The 19,046-nt window shown below is 39.5% G+C and overlaps 1 protein-coding gene across 3 annotated transcripts in view; it reads left to right on the top strand.

Annotated features, from left to right (window-relative positions):
* The window catches only part of TTC28 (tetratricopeptide repeat domain 28), a 659,289-nt gene that overhangs the window by 8,838 nt on the left and 631,405 nt on the right, over nucleotides 1-19,046 (top strand). The window contains exon 2 of one of the 3 annotated variants that reach the window (XM_027575253.2): nucleotides 4,079-4,135. The exons of the other annotated variants lie outside the window; for them this stretch is intronic. The gene's annotated coding sequence lies outside the window, so the exon portion shown is untranslated. The remainder of the gene's footprint in view (nucleotides 1-4,078; nucleotides 4,136-19,046) is intronic. 3 annotated transcript variants of the gene reach the window in all.

The raw sequence follows: 19,046 nt of genomic DNA, 5'->3' as shown, positions 1-19,046 counted from the left end.
AGTGATAGAAATATTAGAATTGTGGTAATGGTTATAAAACTCTGTGAATAAATAAAAAACCACTGAGCTGCACACTTTAAAAGGATGAATTTTATGGTATGTGAAATATATCTCACTATAGGTATAAAAAAATCAAGTAGAAAATAAAAAGAAAAGGGGCATCTGGCTTGCTCAGTTGGTGGAGCATGCAACTCTTGATCTCGGGGTTGTGAGTTAAGACCCCATTTTGGGCATGGAGACTTCTTAAAAAAAAATGTTTAATCTTTTAAAATGCCATTAAAGAAAAAACAAAGGTATTCTCCTATAGTCTTTATTTGCCCCTTTCCCATTTTTGTTTTCACTGATACATGGTAAAATGAGCAGGATTATACTTGTCATCTAAAGCTGTCTTATGGAGTGACAAACTAAATCCAAAGGTAATAGTTAAAATAGAGTGTATATGTATAAATAGTTTCAGGCATATGGAAAAGTTGAATCTAATAATAAATCCATATATTCTCATTATTTTGATTTAAATTATTAACACTTTGCAATAATTAGATGTATTTTGAGAAGTAGTTGAGATTTGTAGAATCTGTCTTTACATTATCTAAAATAAAATGTTCACTAAGCATTTATGTAGAAAACACTCTGAAATTAAGAGGGATGAGAAAGTTTCTGTGAATTAAATGTCACATGATCATGTTGGGATGTATGTCTGAACTTTCTTTGAAAGAATCTGGCCTGTAAATGACATTTTTAAGTGTAAGTGTAAGCATTTTTAATGCAAACACATTGACTCTCATGTGCTTATAAGATTACTGTGCCAAGTTGTAGAACAGAGGAAACTGTCAACTCCATAAGACTTTCCTGGTGACCTGTCCTCTGAGACTAGAAGCTTAGTTTCCTGATACTTTGTTAGTGTAATTTGATATTGGGGAGTATATATATATATTTAATAAGGCTAAGCACTTGGGTTGGGATAGTACCTTTTATTTTGGAGTTAACTGGTTACACATCTGGGTGTGTTCTCTCAGGAATTTGCATGTTACTAAAGTGATTTTGGAATTCGGGCACCTTTATTAGACATTTAGCCTTGTGTGTAGTTTCTTATCGGTAGGAAAAATGTAATACAGCAGATTGCACAATTTCCTGAGACAGTACTAAAAACAGTGCCACAATTCCTTTTGTTCTGCGTGTAATGTTTTTGTACTGAGTGCTGTCTTGGATCCTTATGGTTTTAGCTTATGTATTAACATCATTTTTTGAAAGTTGTTCTGTCAAATAATGCTCTTGTTAAATTCAAGAGCTTCCTAATCTCCACAAAGATTTATGAAAACCATCTATAAAAATTGTTCAGGAAATTGGCCATAAATTCCAATTATATTAAAAAAATAACATTTCCAGGGCTCCTGGGTGGCTCAGTCGGTTAAGCATCTGCCTTTGGCTCAGGTCGTGATCCCAGGGTCCTGGGATCGAGTCCTGCATCGGCCTCCCTGCTTAGCAGGGAATCTGCCTCTCCCTTTCCCTCTGCCCCTCTCCACTGCTCGTGCACTCTCTCTCTCAAATAAATAAATAAAAAATCTTAAAAAAAATAAAATTTCCATTAGGCATATTTGGAAGAACCATGTAAATTGTAGAGTAGTTGTATGGAGGCAGTGTTCCTTCCATAGTATAAGGGTCTATTGGTTTCAGATTATTATAGCTAATGTATTGTGCTTACTAGGTGTCAGACACTGTTCTAAGTCCTTTTTGTATATTAACTAATTTAGTCCTCATAACTACCTCATGAATTAGGTACTGTTGTTATTCCCATTTTACACATGAGGAAACTGAGGTACAGTGAGGTTATTAAGTAATTTGGTCAAGATCACACGGCTAGGAAGTTGAGTTATCCTGGACTGTGAGTTAGCATTCTTGCTCTAGAGTCTATGTTCTTAAACATTGTACTAGTTGGGTCTTTGATTTGAAAGATCATTAAGCAAAGAGTGATCAATTATAACTATCTTTTGCTACTGAATGTTAGATTTATTGCAAGACAGTAATATAGGCAATTCTCTTGAACATCTTGTTAAAACCTAGTTTTTACTGTGAGGTTTAAGGTTATGTTGGCACAGTATTCTGGAATTTAAGTCTATAATGATAGAACAAAGGGATGAGTATTTGATACTATGTTTATTCTTGAATTTTATTTTCTAGTAACTTTTTATCAGTCAAAAGTTAAAATTAACTACAATGTAAATGGTTTAATTTTTTAAGTATTTGAGGTTACAAAACTGTTATTAAACTAATAATATAGGGGGGCACCTGGGTGGCTCAGATGTTTAAGTGCTGCCTTTCGCTCAGGTCATGATCTCAGGGTCCTGGGATTGAGTCCCGCATCAGGCTCCCTGCTTGGTGGGAAGCCTGCTTCTCCCTCTCCCACTCCCCCTGCTTGTGTTTCCTCTCTCCCTGTGTCTCTGTCAAATAAATAAATAAAATCTTTAAAAAAATAAATAAACTAATAATATAGTAACTGACATAAATGTTCCTTGAATGAAGCATGGGAATTAAACCAGATAATGAAGAAAAGTATTAAGTGAAATGAGGCTATATAAAAACCACGATTTTTAGAATAGTAAAGGAATGATTCTAATTTTGTATATATCTCTGAAATAAGAATTGTAAAATAAAATCACAGCTTGTTTTTTGGTTTACAGTTTTTTTTTTTAAGATTTTATTTATTTTGACAGAGAGAGTGTACAAGCAGGCAGAGTAGCAGGCAGAGGGAGATGGAGAAGCAGGCTCCCCACTGAGCAGGGAGCCCGAAGTGGGGTTCGATCCCAGGACCCCGGGATCATGACCTGAGCTGAAGGCAGACGCTTAACGACTGAGCCACCCAGGCGCCCTCTTTTTTTTTTTTTTATTCACTTAGCCACTGTATAGTACATCATTAGTTTTTGATGAGTGTTCAGTGATTCATTAGTTGTGTATAACACCCAGTGCACGTCACAACACATGCCTTCCTTAATACCCATCACCGTGTTACGCCCCCACCCCCCTCCCTTCTGAGACCCTCAGTTCATTTTCTGGGGTCCACAGTCTCTCATGGTTCATCTCCCTCTCTGATTTCTCCCTCTTCAGATTTCCCTCCCCTCCCCTGTTGTCCTCCACACTATTCCTTATGTTCCACATATGAGTGAATGAGTGAAATATGAGTAAGATAATTGCCTTCCGCTACTTGACTTACTTCACTTAGCATAATCCCCTCCAGTTCCATCCATGTTGATGCAAATGGTGGGTATTCATCCTTTCTAATGGCTGAGTGATATTCCATTGTATATATGGACCATATCTTCTTTATCCATTCATCTGTTGAAGGGCATCTCGGCTCCTTCCACAGTTTGGCTATTGTGGACATGCTGCTATGAACATTGGGGTGCATGTGCCCCTTATTTTCACTACCACCCAGCAATTGCGCTACTAGGCATTTATCCCAAAGATATAGATGTGTTGTTTGTTTTTTTATTAGGTTGTCTCCATTTATTGTTGCTAAGTAAAATCCTCATGAGTTACTATAGTGCCATTTTCCCCAGAAGTGTGCTGAGGGAGGGGGCCCTAGAGTGCCCCAGAGATAGTTTATGGAAACAGTGCTTTGACCAAGAGCTGTTGGACACATTCCCTGGGGAAAAGGCAATTGCCCCTATTTCCTGGGGAAAAAAACTCCTCCTCTCACATGACCATCTCAGTGGGGTGAGGGGCCATCAGTCGTGGGGGGGAAATAAGTCAGAGAGAACAGACAATAGTCAAGCGTGAGAAGACAGACTGGTGATGACCACATGCAGGAATGGGCCCATGCTCCCCCAGCCCTGGGGTGGTGCGGGAAAGTCTAAATGAGGGGTCAGACTATATAATGTGTTAAGCAACCAGGAGAAAATCACTGCTTATATCTTCCTTTTTTGCTGTTAAGGAGGAATCAGTCTTTATAGTGCAAATTAAAAGTTGTTAAATAAAGACAAAGCATATTAATACTGTAAATCATTTGTTGATTCAGAATTTTAGCCTGAGGCTAGGTTTGTGAAACAATTTCCTGAAATGTTTTTTTGTTGTTAAAAAACAGACTCTAGAAATTCTTCATTGGCGTCTTCTTCACTTGAATTTCCTGTGAGGCTAAAATGTATGTATTTACTTTAAATAAATAATAATTTTGAGCTTACTATTCTTGAAATAGAGTTGACACAGTTGAATGTCTGGAGACATTTTACACTGCTATGTTTTAAGTCATGTCTATTTGTGAACTCAAGGCTACTTGGAGAAGATTTTTAATTTAAAGACTTATTTTTACCCTTTATGAGGTAGGTAAACAAGATAGCGGGTATACAGACACATGATTACTCTTCTACTCTGGAGTACATATTTATTTCTTGTTGAAGTTGGAAGAGCTGAAATTAATTCATATGTTTCCTAGTTAAAATGTTTTCAAATGTGCTTGTTTTCCTACCATTGTCACAGCATTTTGATTGATTTTACAGAGGGAGTTGTGAAGTTTGTATTGATTTGGCTAAAATTTTTTAAAAATTTATTTGAGAGAGAGCTTGAGTGCGTGAGCAGGGGGAGAGGCAGAGGGAGAGGAAGACGGGCAAAGGGAGAGGAAGACAAGCAGACTCCCATTGAGTGAGGAGCCCAACACAGGGCTCAATTCCAGGACCCACAGATCACTACCTGAGCTGAAACCAAGAGTCGGACGCCCAACCTACTAAGCCTCCCAGGAGCCCCAAATTTTGTTTCTTGTGTAGTATTTTATTACTTTTTGTACATAGTGACTTTAGATGCAGCAGTATTTTAAAATTGGCTTTTCCTAATCCTGAATCCTGTCATGACACTAAAAACACATATAATTATGTTTAACAGTACTGCAAGAAAGTAAAAAAAAATATATTATTATTTTTAAAGATTTTATTTATTTAATAGAGAGAGAGAGCACAGCAGGGGGAGTGGCAGGCAGAGGGAGAGGGAGAAGCAGGCTCACTGAGCAGGGAGCCCAGTGCAGGACTCGATCCCACGACCCTGGGATCATGACCTGAGCCGAAGGCAGACGCTTAATGACTGAGCCACCTGGACGCCGTGAAAGTAAAAAATATTTTATTCAATTTACATTTGTACAAGGTTTGTATGTAGGATATGTATTTAGTTTTTTTAAATTTTACTTATTTATTTGAGAGAGAGAGCACAGACAGGGAGGGGCAGAGGGACAAACAGACTCCTTGCTCAGCAGGGAGCCTGGTGTGGGGCTCGATCCTAGCACCCCTAGGATCATGACCTGAGCTGAAGAGGGATGCTTAACTGGCTGAGCCACCCAGGTGCCTGACATGTATTTAGTTTCAAAGATAAGGGACTCTTTATTTTATATTCTCACCCCAGGATATTTTTGAGCTTCAGTCTATAGAAATAATAATTTATACATATCTATCATGAATTAACTTACTTTTGATTTCTGAGTGTGACAATAGTGAAGGTAGTGGTTTTATTTTGCAGTGTGTAAGATTATTCCATTGCTTAATTTTCTGCCCATTTTATCCTTCATTGCTTGGGGTACCAGGAGTTTGTTGCCAGGTTGGATGTTCTCAGCAGAGAGTCTTGAAAAATATTCCACATATGAGAAAATGATACTCTATCTAGCTACAAATCCAGATATGAACTTTAAAAAAGCATATAAGCAAGTTGTGTTCAAGCAGTGTTGTGCTTCAAAGGTTGCCTTAAATTTAGAGAAAGTTGTGTATCATGGCATTGTAGCATATGTATTGGTCAAAAGCATAGGATCTGTACCTTATCCTGGCATCTATAAAGTGAGAATATTACCATTGCTTACTTCACGGGGCTTTTGTAAGGATTAAATGAATTAATACATATATGCTATTTAAAACAGTTCCAGACATATAGTAAATGCTAAATCAGTGTTAGGTGTGGTTTTTGTTATTGTTGTTATTACTATCTGATAGTTACTGATAATTACTATCATTACTTTTACTCCTCAGGGTAGTAGGAGATCATTAAGTGGAAGATGCAGATTGATTTTTTTTTTTAAAGATTTTATTTATTTGAGAGAGAGAGCAAAGGTGAGAGAGATCATAGAGGCAGAGTTCGAGAAGCCGACTTGCCGCTGAGCAGGGACCCCGATGCGGGGCTTGATCCCAGGACCCCGGGATCACGACCTGAGCTGAAGGCAGATGCTTAACGACTGAGCCACCCAGGCGCTCCAGATTAATACTGATTTTGATGCCCTGCACAAAGTTGTACATTATTTTAAACAGTTTATGTGACCTTAGAACAGGAAGTATTTTGCCAGTTATCTTTTAGCTCCACATCTATCTTGTTTCTTCTGCTTTGTGATCCCAGGAGCTGGGACTCTGCAAGCCACCTGTCTGCCTGCTGCTCCCAGTAGCTGGCAGATTGGGGGCAGTAAAGGCTGGAGGGACTGGGAGGGACTTGTTCTTTCTTCTTGGCTTCCTGTGGCCTTTCTCTCTGCTGTTCCTGTGAGTACCACCCTAACAACCCTTCTTCATCCTGGCAGCAGTAGTACCTTCCTGCAGTAGTTGCTGGATTCTGTTTGCAGTTTTTCTAACATTTGAGGACTGGTTTCATCAAACTTTCTTCAGAGACCACTAATTCCAGCCAGCTAATGCCCCTCCTTAGGGGTCTGGAGTCCCAGGCCCGTGGCTTCTACCAGATCACTGCTTCCTACTGTTTTGTGGACAAAATGGAAGAGGACTTCAACTACCTCCATTTTGACCTCAAACTTTCTAACTGATAAGTTCTCCTTTCCAGCTTATCTCTTAACTCAGGAAAAAGACCCTGAGGGGAAAGGAAACTACCCCTGAGCCAGGAAGACCCTGCCTGATTGACTCCATGACAATGATCGACTTGACCTTCACTGCCTCCCTGCACAGACCCACCAACCTTTGTTCCACATTTTCCTTATATAAACCTGGAAGTATTTTTGGCACTTTGGAGACAGTCTTTGAGACGCTAGTCTCCTGTTTTGCTGGTGTTGTCCTCACTGAAATAAATTCTTTTCTTGTTTCACCACTGCTCATCGCTCTGCCTTTGGATTTTGTCAGATGCAAGTGGCCAAACCTGGTCTGTTTGGGATCCCTGAAGCCAGATGCTCCTGTACCCCTGCACCTCTGCTATACAAGGGAGGTCCGTGGTCCAGATCACATGTACACCTGTAGACGAAGTAAAAAAAATAACTTGTTCATACATGCTTTTTTTTTCAGATTTGTATAGATACTGTTAGATTCATAAAATGTACGTGTATTTAAAGGCAATACTGAATTCAGAGTAGCCTTTGCTATTTGTATTTTCTCAATTAGCTGTCTTAAAATGTACAATTAGGAATTCAGAAAAAGGTTTTGGTGCTTCAAAGGAGTCCAGAGATTAGAAAGTATTGGCAGTGATTGATTTAGATCAGAGGTTGGCAAACTTTTTCTACAAAGGGCCTGATAGTAAATATTTTAGGCTTTATGGGCAGTGCAGTCTTTGTTCTAACTACTAAATTTTGCCACTGTAACACAAAAACAGCCTTAAGACAGTGTTTAAATAAATGGGTGTGGCTGTGTTCCAATAATACTTTATTTCCAAAGAGAGGCAGCTGAAGTTTGCTGAGCCCTGATCTAGAGCTTGTTAAAGTGATTTCAAATTCTGAAAATTAACTATTTATTTATTTATTTAAAGATTTTATTTGACACAGAGAGACACAGCGAGAGAGGGAACTCAAAGCAGGGGGAGTGGGAGAGGGAGAAGCAGGCTTCCCGCAGAGCAGGGAGCCCGGTGTGGGGCTTGATCCCAGCACTCTGGGATCGTGACCTGAGCCAAAGGCAGATGCTTAACGACTGAGCCACCCAGGCACCGCTGGAAATTAACTTTAAAAAGATGGAGGTGAGAAGAGGGGTTACACCTTAACCAGAACACTAGTCAGGTTGATGAGAACAAATTCAAAAGAAATGTAGATAAAATTAAATTTCCTTACAATTTGCAACCCATTGACAAATACCTGAGACAGGTAAAGTATGACATTCCTCAAAGAATTCACAACTGCTTTAATGTTAATGCTTTGCTGGAGGCAAAAAACAACCCTAGCTTGACAATAGGCAGACCTGCAGGATCCTGTAAGCCTTCTTTAACCTATGAACATCCCTTTAGAAATTTCCTTTATGCCTACCCAACCCCGCTTTTATTTTTTTTTTAAAGATTTTATTTATTTATTTGAGAGAGAGAGAATGAGAGATAGAGAGCATGAGAGGGAAGAGGGTCAAAGGGAGAAGCAGACTCCCCGCTGAGCAGGGAGCCCGATGTGGGACTCGATCCCGGGACTCCAGGATCATGACCTGAGCTGAAGGCAGTTGCTTAACCAACTGAGCCACCCAGGCGCCCTACCAACCCCACTTTTAAAGTATATAATTGGGGCACCTGGATGGCTCAGTCGGTTGAGAGTCCAACTCTTGATCTCAGCTCAGGTTTTGATCTCAGGGTCCTGAGTTTGAGCTCCGTGTTGGGCTCTGCCCTGGGCATGGAGCCTGCTTAAAAAAATATAAATATAAATATAAATATCACTCTTCACAATCACAGTGCAGCTCTTTCTGCCCATGGGTCCTATCCCCATGCCTTTTTTTTTTAGAGATTTTATTTATTTATTTGATAGAATAAGCAAGGGAAGTGGCAGGCGGAGGGAGAGGGAGAAGCAGGCTCCCCACTGAGGGAGGAGCCTGATGTGGGGCTCGATTCCAGGGCCCTGGGATAATGAACTGAGCCAAGACTGAGCCATTCAGGTGTGTGCCGCCCCCCGCCGCCCACCTTGTCTCAAGAATTCTTTCTTGGCCGTTCACTCCTGGCCCACATCCCATCAAAGTGATCAAGTACCTTTCCTGCCAACCATGACGCTTATATTGGTTTAAGATACATGGCTTTGTGAGAGTACTGGTGACTGAAGTCTAGAGTCCTGTCCTTCTGTTCTTTGAGCTAGGTTTCTTTCTCTGATTGATGCTGAATACATGGAGAATTATATTTTCATTAATTATGAATTCTAGTTCTGGAGTGTTTGGTAGCACCCTTCCTTCAAATTATCTCATGGCAGTCTTCTTTTGATCTTACTTATTTCAATAAAAGATTGTTTCTTTTCCTTGATTCTAGTGTACTTCACTTTGGGACTGTCTGGAAAAATGTGAAAGACTTGAAATGGATTTGGAAAAACAGTGGGTGCCTTCAATGGAAAACTAGATTGTCTGGAATGTGTTGTATCCTTCTGGGTTATCTGATTCTATGAAGTTTGCACCTTTCATTGTCTTTGAAGTACTTTATAGCTCTGTTCACTGCTGGAAATCCAAATTATTCTTTTTCATAGATATGCCAATGATTATTTCCAGGTGGAGGGACAATTGATTTCACTTCTTCCTCCCCTTAAAAGGCCAGTTTGTATCTATTTAGAAATTCATTTCAGCATTTCTGATTGCCAATACATGTGGGATATTTTGAATTCTCCTCTGAATTGATTGTAATATTTTACGGGATTACTCATTAATTAATGAGTTAAGTAGTCTTTGATGTGTGTTCATTTCATATTTGTATGAGAGTCATGATTTTACCTTTACAAAAATGGATATTGTAACAGGAACAAGGTCGTTTAGCGGTTCTTATGCATTACTTCACCTCTCACAAAATGCCTATCAAAAAAGAAGAGCATGAAAGTACCAGTAATTTCAGAAATAAGTGATAACCTCAGGAATTTTTATTGTCATAATTGCTGAAAAATGCCCTTAAAATTTAATGGCATGACAAATTATTTATGCTTACATGTTAAATGTTTAAGTTGCATGTATTTGTGACTTGATTGAATTTGAAATTTTAATAATTAATTTTGACCTGTGTATTTTGATTATCTGTTGTTATGAGTAAACAAGCCAAACTATTTTTCACATTAGTCTTAAAAAGAAGTGAGTTGGCTGTTAACCTAATAAAATGGTATTGACTTATTTATAATCTTAAGTGAATAGAACAGTATAGAAACACAGTTATTTTTTTTTTTAAAGATTTATTTATTTATTTGAGAGAGAGAGAATGAGAGAGAGAGAGTACATGAGAGGGGGGAGGGTCAGAGGGAGAAGCAGGCTCCCTTACTGAGCAGGGAACCCAATGTGGGACTCGATCCCAGGACTCCGGGATCATGACCCGAGCCGAAGGCAGTCGCTTAACCAACTGAGCCACCCAGGCGCCCTAGAAACACAGTTATTAATATCAGATTTATATTTGTTAAAATTCAACTGAGTAGATGTGAAGATGTAATTGGCTTTACTTAATGATTCTTGAATGGAGTAGCCTTCCCTCTAGCAAGTAGTTAAGAGTTCTGGAGAGCTGTACAGAATGGAGTGCTTCTGTAGGCAGAAGGGGGGCAGAAAAAGGAAGTTTCTAACAGAGTGGATTGTTTCAGGCAAGGTCACCTTCCTTTGGGGGAAGGGTGGGAGCCTGTCATGGAAATTACCTCACTAGTGCTGATCAGGTAATTCCAGATTGAGTTGTAAAGGTTACATCCCTGAGAGAGGCTGAAACTGCAATTAGGTTAGATATTAATTTTTGGTTTGCTGTCATAGGGCAAGTGAACTCCACTTTGGGTCTCTTGTTCCTTTTTTTTTTTTTTTTTTAACATTTCATTCCTTTTGATCAGACTCTCACATTAACTAAGAGACATAAAAATTTAGAGATTAAAAAAATTTTTTTAAAGATTTTATTCATTTATTTGTCAGAGAGAGAGAGAAGAGAGCACAAGCAAGAGAGCACAAGTGGCAGGCAGAGGGAGAAGCAGACTCCCCACTGAGCGGGGAGCCTGTGCGGGACTGTATCCCAGGACTCTGGGATCATGACCTGAGCCGAAGGCATACGCTTAACCAACTGAGCCATCCAGGCGTCCCCCCCCCCCAATTTTTTTTTTTACTTATTTGAGAGAGAGAATGCATGAGTGGGGGGAGGGGCAGAAGCAGACTCCCCGCTGAGCCGGGAGCCCCATATGGGACTCAATCCCAGGACCCTGAGATTGTGACCTGAGCTGAAGGCAGATGCTTAACCTACTGAGCCACCCAGGTGCCCCATGATAAAAATTTAAAGCATTAATGTTACTACCACCTATTGTTCTGAAGTTCTTGAAGTTTTTGTCGATCCTTTGTGTGGTATATAGGTAATGACATTTTTTGCTTAATCTCTGTGATATTCACAGGACACAACTTCAGGTTCATATTTTTTAAGGTTTGGTCATTCTCTTTGTTACTTTACTGATATTCCAGTCTTAGATCAATTGCTTGGTAGTAAGTGTCATTAAACATGAATTTAAAGCCTCTGAGAGAATACAGCATGCTAGGGAGACTATAATGACTATGATAAGCAGGATAATTCCCAATGTCTGCAGTTTACTTCTAAGCCATGGTCCCTAAGCCCCAAACCAATCAAAAATCAGGTAAGTTGAAGCAAGACCCCATTGAAGGAGTCACCTTTTTAAGCCAAGTGGCTTGCTCAGTGATCTTATGTAACTGAGTTTCAGCTTTCCCATGGGTGTTAATCCAGGTGCAGCACATGGTGTTGGCTAGGGAAGAAGGGCCCTGCCAAAGGAAGCAAATCTTGAATCATGAATGCCTCCTGGTAATTCCCATTTGAATCTGTGGCTCAGTACTGTAAAGGTGACAGCCATGGAGGCCCCATAAAATAAAATTTTAAGGGTCTGTAGACCACACAGGCTTTTTTATTCTGGTTATCCTTGCCTTTGTCCTTTTCTTTGTATGGAGTCTGGACACAAAGTTCCCCAAGTTTTTTTTTTTTTTGTTTTTTTTTTGGTGTGTTTTGTTTTGTTTTAGAAAGGGAGGGGGAGGGGCGGAGGGAGAGGGAGAGAGAGAATCCCAAGCAGGCTCCACCCCCCAGTGCAGAGCCTGACTTAGGGCTGGATCTCATGACTGAGATCATGACCTGAGCTGAAATCAAGAGTCGAATGATTAACCGACTGAACGACGCATGTAACCCAAGTTTGGGGTTGTTAACCTGAGACAGGGAATCAGACCGGGGGTCTCTAGCATCATGGACAGATCAGAGTTTCTTTTTAAAAGATTTTATTCATCTCTCTGACAGAGAGAGAGAGCACAAGCAGGGGGAGCAGTAGAGGGAGAGGGAGAAGCATGTTCTCTGCTGAGCAGGGAGCCTGACCTGAGGCTTGATCCCAGCATTCTGGGACCATGACCTGACCAAAGGCAGAGGCTTAACAGACTGAACTACCTAGGTCCCCCCAGATCAGAGTTTTTGATGAAAAATCCAGCATTTAAAATCCCTTAGCAATGGTCTGGGAGACGTAAATGGTGGCATTATCTTTCCAAGCCAACGCTAGAGTAAAGGAAAGAAAGAGAGGGGTTCATGTTTAGTTAAAGTGTGAGGTTTTGATGTAGCATTTTGGGAGCAGTTTACCTTGTTGTCAACTTCTACTCTTTTTCATTAGTTTGATTTTGAGGTCTCCAGCTGGTATATTGGACAAGATAGATGTTAGGTGGGGAGACCCAAGATTCAAGTCTCTGAAGTTTGGCTGCCAACTGGATGGTGAGGAAGACCTGGTTATAGTCCCTTCCAAGGATATTCATGGGGAGTGTTTGTTCTTAGGGAGTCTAAATTAGAAGGGTCGAAGGAGGTTGGAAATGTTTGTTTGGAGAATTGTAGCCAGATATTTGAGGAAACTAGAATTCAGGATCTAGTCCAGTTACAGGTATATAACAAAACCTCAAAGGCAGTTGACAGGATTAGAGGCTAATATAGACAAAGGTACACAAACATAATTTTTCTCTGTACAATTACCCCCATTTTTTTTTTTTTTTTACAGAAGATAATCACAGTAAAACTAATTTGTTTGCATCGCACATGGCCTGATTATTTACATAAGTAGAGCAGGAAGAGTAATGGACCATATAAGCTCTTTTTAAGGCTGTTTTCCTGGGTGCCTGGGTGGCTCAGTCGTTAAGCGTCTGCCTTCGGCTCGGGTCATGATCCCAGGGTCCTGGGATCGAGTCCCATATTGCGCTCCCTGCTCGGCAGGAAGCCTGCTTCTCCCTCTTCCACTCCCCCTGCTTGTATTCCTGCTCTTGTGTGCTCTCTCTCTGTGTCAAATAAATAAATAAAATCTTAAAAAAAAAAAAAAAAAAGGCTGTTTTCCTGAAACTTTTTATCTCAGGTTGGACTCTTAAAAGCTTCTGAGGCCAGGAAACCAAGCCAAGGACTCACCATCAGATTTTACCTGCCGTGCTATTCCAGTCAAAGCCTTGGCAGTATTTCCAGTTGTGTCCTGTTATATGGAGAACAGACTTTTATTGAATTTATGTAAAGAACTATATTGCTATGAAAAGAATACTCAAGAGTTTCTGAATTCTGGAGGGATTAGAGAGAAAAAGTAAATCTTTTATCTTTGTTTACAATTGTGAGTCATAGGTAGCTTAAGAATCTGGAAAAAAAAAAAAAACCTGAACAGTGATGTTCCAGACAAAAAGTCATAAAAAATTATAATATTCCTCCTTAGTTAATTCAGTCCCATGTAGATAATACTTGTTTTGCCTGAATCCAGTTCAGTTTTGTGATCTTAAAACAGTCATAAACCTGTACTTGTGAAAGTTCTTTCCATGAATATTGAAGAGGAAACACTTTTGCAAAAACATCTGAGTAAAACAATTACTCTCTAAATGATAAAGATTTAAAGTGCCCATTGTTAAAGATCTGATGAGAGTTCATTATAAGGGAATCGAAAAGGAAAGTTGGTTATTTCTGTGACATACAACATTTAAAAATAACTGGAATCATGACTGATAACATTATATACCAGATTTCTAAGAATTTCATACATTTTCTAGCACACTTATAAGGTATATGTATACAAATAACAACATAAAGAAGGTATAGAATTACTTATTATTTGATAATGCTTCCCATGTAATATAACATCAAATAGCCCTTTTAACATTTCCCTTCTTAAAGATTTAATTAATTTATTTGAGAGCGAGAGAGTAGGGAGGAGGAGTAGAGGGAGAGGGACAAGCGGACTCTGCACTGAGTGCAGAGCCCCATGTGGGGCCCGATCTCACCACCCTGAGATCATGACCTAAGCTGAAATCAAGTGACGGACGCTTAACCGACTGAGCCACCCAGGCACCTCTAACATTTCCGTTTTTAGAAGGAGAGAGAATAAATCTTTTGAGATGTTCCAGAGAACCTCTGAAAAATCACAAAGTTAAAATGACTTCATTTAGGATTAGATTTGGAAGAAGTTTGTCAAAAATATCAAAGCTCCTAAAATACTTGGTGAAATAGGTTATTGTGAAACAACACCCAGTTATCCATTTAACCATAGTGATAATATAAGATTTTGCAGGCAAATATAGAAAGTTAAATCATTGTAAAAAAACTAACCAACCAAAAACCAAAAAAAAACCCTTAGCTCTTTTAGTAGAGAAGATTCAGCTTTCTTAAGTAATCAGATACCTGATAAAGTCAACAGAGGAAATTATTTTGCCAAAACACAGAATCTTTGTTTTCTAGGAAGATTATGTTAAAGAAAAACCTTTCATACTCTCTTATCAAGAGCGGACCAGGGGCGCCTGGGTGGCTTAGTTGGTTAAGCGACTGCCTTCAGCTCGGGTCATGATCCCAGGATCGAGCCCCACACTGGGCTCTCTGCTCCGCGGGAAGCCTGCTTCTCCCTCTCCCACTCCCCCTACTTGTGTTCCCTCTCTTGCTGTCTCTCTCTCTCTCTCTCTCTCTCTGTCAATTAAATAAATAAATAAAATCTTAAAAAAAAAAAAAAAGAGCAGACCAGTAGTCCAAGAAAACTTTGTCCTTTTAACAGAGAGAAACCCAAATTCTAATTTTGCAGCTACTCATTTTTTTTTTAAGATTTAATTTATTTGACAGTGAGAGAGACAGTGAGAGAGGGAACACAAGCAGGGGGAGTGGGAGAGAGTGAGCCACCCAGGCGCCCTTGCAGCTACTTACTTTTGGTATTGAAGCTCATTTGCTTAATGAAATTTATTCTAATCTTAGCCAGTCATGACCATGCATAAAATTCTTTTCTGAAGATTCCATTTTGGGGTGCCTCGGTGGCTCAATTGGTTAAGCATCTGCCTTTGGCTTAGGTCATGATCTTGGGGTCCTGGGATCGAGCCTTGCATTGGGCTCCTTGCTCAGCAGGGAGTCTGCTTCCCCTCTCCCCTTGCCCCTCCCCCTACTTGTGCTCACTCACTTTCTCTCTGAAATAAATAAAATCTTAAAGAAAAAAAAAGTTTCCTTTTCTCCAAAGCTTAATGACTTTAATTGCATATGTTGAAATTTAAAATCCTAAAAAGCCCCAAACTTTTAATGAAAATAGAGAAGTAAACAATTATGAACTGTCTCTTATATTAGCATTCTGTGGATTGGCAAACTTATACTTTTTATAATTTCTAGAAATGCATGCTTTCTCATGGTGAGTTTCTCAGTATTACATAAAACATGTTTGCTAACAGATCTCTATTTATTATCTCCTATATTTTCTGTTTTATATACATTAAACTTCACAAGTCATTTTGTTATAATAATTTTTCCTTTCTTACTACATTTCCATGTTTCTAAGATCTTTTTCCTTCAATATTTCTTTTAGTAATTCTTTTAGTGTAGGCTTGTTGTTGATGAATTCCCTCAGTTTTGGTTTGTTTGTACAAGTATTTATTTTACCTTTTTAAAAATTGAGATATAATTAACATACCATAAAATTCACTATTTAAAAGTGTATAATTCAGTGTTTTTTTATTATATTCACAGCCATCTCCATTAATTCCAGAACATTTCCATCACCTTCAAAAAAAGCCCCATACTCACTGGGTCACCCATTTTCCTCTACCTCTAACCCTGTGGCAACCACTAATTTGCTTTCTATCTCAGTGGGTGTGCCTTTCATGGACATTTAACATAAATGAAATCATATAAGATGTGGCCTTTTGTGTCTGGCTTCTTTCCCTTAAAATAGTGTTCAAAGATTCATCCATGTTCTTCTTTTTTTTTTTTTAAAGATTTTATTTATTTGTCAGAGAGAGAGAGAGCGTGCACGAGCAGGGGGGAGCGGCAGGCAGAGGGAGAAGCAGGCTCCCAGCCGAGCAGGGAGCCCGATATGGGACTCGATCCCAGGACACTGGGATCATGACCTGAGCCGAAGGAAGATGCTTAACCAACTGAGCCATCCAGGTGGCCCTCATCCATATTCTTATGTATATGAGTATATTATTCCTTTTTCTTGTTCCATTTTATGGCTGTGTCACATTTTGTGTATTCATTCATCAGTTGATGGACATTTGGGTTGTTTCCACTTTATGGCTTTTATAAATAATGCTGCTATAAACATTTGTGTACAAGTTGTGTGGACACACATTTTCACTTCATTTGGGTAGATGCTTAGGAGTGGAATTGCTGGGTCATATGGTAATTGTGTTTAACTTTTGAGGGTGTGCCAAACCTGTTTGCCACAAGAGCTTTACCATTTAAAATTCTACCAGCAATGTATGCTGGTTCCTGTTTCAACTTTGTTTTCGAATAATATTTTCTCTGGGTATAGAATTTTGGTTAGCTGCTCTATCATCTCTATCATTTCTATTAAGCTTGAAGCTTTGTAGATAATGTGTCTTCCCCCGCCACCCCCCGTCTCTTTGTTTTTGTTTTTTAGGAGTTTGTGATATGTAGGTCTAGTTTTCTTTGTAATATTGTGGGGTTGGATGAAGTCCTTTTTTTTTTTTTTTTTGGATGAAGTTCTTAAAGCAATTGGTTCAATATTCTATGAGTTGATGTCTTTCATCAGATTTAGAAAATTCGTGGTCATGAGGTATTCAAATACTGCTTCTACTTCCTTCTCTTTCTTCTGGGATTTCAATTATAAGTGTGCTAGACTACTTGGGCATGATTCTTATTGTGTCTCTTTTTAAAAATTTTTTTTTAAATTTTATTTTATCATATTAGTCACCGTACAGTACGTCATTAGTTTTTGATGTAGTGTTCCATGATTCATTGTTTGGGTATAACACCCAGTGCTCCATTCAATATGTGCCCTCCTTAATACCCATCACCAGGCTAACCCATCCCCCCACGCCCCTCCCGTCTAAAACCCTCAGTTTGTTTCTCAGAGTCCTTAGTCTCTCATGGTTCGTCTCCCCCTCCAATTTCCCTCCCCTTCATTTTTCCCTTCCTACTATCTTTTTTTTCCTTTTTTAACATATAAAGTATTATTTGTTTCAGAGGTACAGGTCTGTGATTCATCAGTCTTACACAATTCACAGCACTCACCATAGCACATACCCTCCCCAATGTCCATCACCCAGCCACCCCATCCCTCCCACCCCCCACCACTCCAGCAACACTCAATTTGTTTCCTGAGATTAAGAATTCCTCATATCAGTGAGATCATATGATACTTGTCTTTCTCTGATTGACTTATTTCCCTTAGCATAATACCCTCTAGTTCCATTGCAGATGGCAAGATTTCATTTTTTGATGGCTGCATAATATTCCATTGTATGTATATACCACATCTTCTTTATCCGTTCATCTGTGGTTGGACATCTAGGCTCTTTCCATAGTTTGGCTATTGTGGACATTGCTGCTATAAACATCGGGGTGCATGTACCCCTTCGGATCATTACATTTGTATCTTTGGGGTAATACCCAGTAGGGCAATTGCTGGGTCATAGAGTAGCTCTATTTTCAACTTTTTGAGGAACCTCCATACTGTTTTCCAGAGTGGCTGCACCAGCTTGCATTCCCAGCAGTGTAGGAGGGTTCCCCTTTTTCCGCATCCTCGCCATCTGTTTCCTGACTTGCTAATTTTAGCCATTCTGACTAGTGTGAGGTGGTATCTCAATGAGGTTTTGATTTTGATTTCCCTGATGCTGAGTGACGCTGAGCAGTTTTTCATGTGTCTGTTGGCTATTTGGATGTCTTCTTTCGAAAAATGTCCGTTCATGTCTCTGCCCATTTCTTGATTGGATTATTTGTTCTTTGGGTGTTGAGTTTGGGAAGTTCTTTATAGATTTTGGATACCAGCCCTTTATCTGATATGTCATTTGCAGATAGCTTCTCCCATTCTGTCACTTGTCTTTTGGTTTTGTTAAGTGTTTCCTTTGCTGTGCAAGAGCTTTTTATCTTGATGAAGTCCCAATAGTTCATTTTTGCCCATGCTTCCCTTGCCTTTGGCGATGTTTCTAGGAAGAAGTTGCTGTGGCTGAGGTCGAAGAGGTTGCTGCCTGTGTTCTCCTGTAGGATTTTGATGGATTCCTGTCTCACATTTAGGTCTTTCATTCATTTTTAGTCTATTTTTGTGTGGTGTAAGGAAATGGGACAGTTTCTTTCTTCTGCATGAAGCTGTCCAATTTTCCCAACACCATTTGTTGAAGAGTCTGTCTTTTTTCCATTGGACATTCTTTCCTGCCTTGTCTAAATTAGTTGGCCATAGAGTTGTGGGTGCATTTCTGGGCTCTCTATTCTGTTCCAGTGATCTATGTGTCTGTTTTTGTGCCAGTACCATACTGTCTTGATGATTATAGCTTTGTAATAGAGTTTGAAGTCCAGAATTGTGATGCCACTGCCTTTGCTTTTCTTTTTCAACATTCCTCTGGCTATTCGGGGACTTTTCATTTTCCATACAAATTTTGGGATTATTTGTTCCATTAAAGATTATTTATTTATTTATTTATTTGACACAGGGAGAGAAAGAGAGAGAGAGGACAAATAGGCAGAGCAGCAGGCAGAGGGAGAGGGAGAAGCAGGCTTCCCACTGAGCGGGGAGCCCGATGTGGGGCTTGATCCCAGGACCCTGGGATCATGACGTGAGCCAAAGGCAGACGCTTAACTGACTGAGCCACCCAGGAGCCCCAAGTGGATGGTATTTTGATAGAGATTGCATTAAATGTGTAGATTGCCCTAGGTAGCATTGACATCTTTACAATATTTGTTCTTCCAGTCCATGAGCATGGAACGTTTTTCCATTTCTTTGTGTCTTCCTCAATTTC

The sequence above is a fragment of the Zalophus californianus genome, chromosome 14 (genome assembly GCF_009762305.2).
Source record: "Zalophus californianus isolate mZalCal1 chromosome 14, mZalCal1.pri.v2, whole genome shotgun sequence".
NCBI classification, from domain to species: domain Eukaryota; kingdom Metazoa; phylum Chordata; class Mammalia; order Carnivora; family Otariidae; genus Zalophus; species Zalophus californianus.
This window is presented reverse-complemented; position numbering and strand designations above follow the sequence as displayed.